Here is a 967-nt window from a genome sequence, read left to right on the forward strand (position 1 = left end):
TCCATCTAGCCACTGTCAGTGCAAAGAAGAGGGGTGGAATATTATTTATAACACTTGAAATTCAAGCACAATGTTGTACTCAGTAGAGATACAGATATCTATTAGGCACTTTCAAAGGTGAAAAAGCAACAAGATTAGGCAAACATTTCTTGTAATAGAACAAACAGTAAGGCACTGAGCAGACATGGTCAGATTCAAAGTACATTAGAAGGCATCTTTGGATCGATGGGGCTTTACATAGAGAAAATATCTTCATATCCCAGTTCACAAAGTGCAGTAGAAGAGCACATCAGTTAAGGGCCAATGGTACTTTAGATATCAAATTACTTCACTTTTTAACTGTGGTCCGAAGAGAGGGTTCAGTTGAGCCAGGATTGCAATCAGCCGGAAGAGGTAGCAGTAGACAGCACATGTCACCAACATTGTGTTGATAACACTCCAGTTAGGCCCCTTGGGCACAAACCATGGCAGGACACCACCAACCACTGCCCAGAACATGATGGTGATGGACACCGTGAGGCTGCCATACACCATAGCCGGGCTCTTGCTCCCTCCCTCCCGTTTACCCAGGCATTTGATTGCTGAAAGTTATGTACCTGGCAACCCTGAAATTAATAATTTCGGAGGTGATTACTTTTAGGAGCCTTAAACTGTTTTTTTAGAAGTTTTAATTGTATTAGTATTGATATGTTTGCTGCCCTGGGCTCCTTTGGAAGAACGTGCAGGGTATACATCTAATAAATAAATAATATGCATTGTCTTGAACTCCTTGAAAACAAATCCCCTTGCAATAGGTGGCTCAGCTTGAATCACAGAGCTATTTGTTTTGCAAGCACCCTCAAGCCTAGGTGCCAGATTAAGACATTTTTATTTGCCCAGACATTTTAAATTGTTTTTATGGTGTCTGTTCTGCTTAGTAGTTTTGCATTTATGTTGCCTCTCAGTTTTATTGTTGTTTAAAGGACGT

At 40.8% G+C, this 967-nt stretch overlaps 1 pseudogene across 1 annotated transcript; it reads right to left on the reverse strand.

Annotated features, from left to right (window-relative positions):
- Positions 1-206: 206 nt before the first annotated feature.
- Positions 207-534, reverse strand: LOC307216560 (V-type proton ATPase subunit e 1 pseudogene; annotated as a pseudogene). Its single transcript has one exon. The product of its transcript is annotated as a V-type proton ATPase subunit e 1 pseudogene (transcript).
- Between the last annotated feature and the right edge of the window lie 433 nt (positions 535-967).

Source organism: Podarcis cretensis, assembly GCF_951804945.1.
Source record: "Podarcis cretensis genome assembly, chromosome: 5".
Lineage (NCBI taxonomy): Eukaryota > Metazoa > Chordata > Lepidosauria > Squamata > Lacertidae > Podarcis > Podarcis cretensis.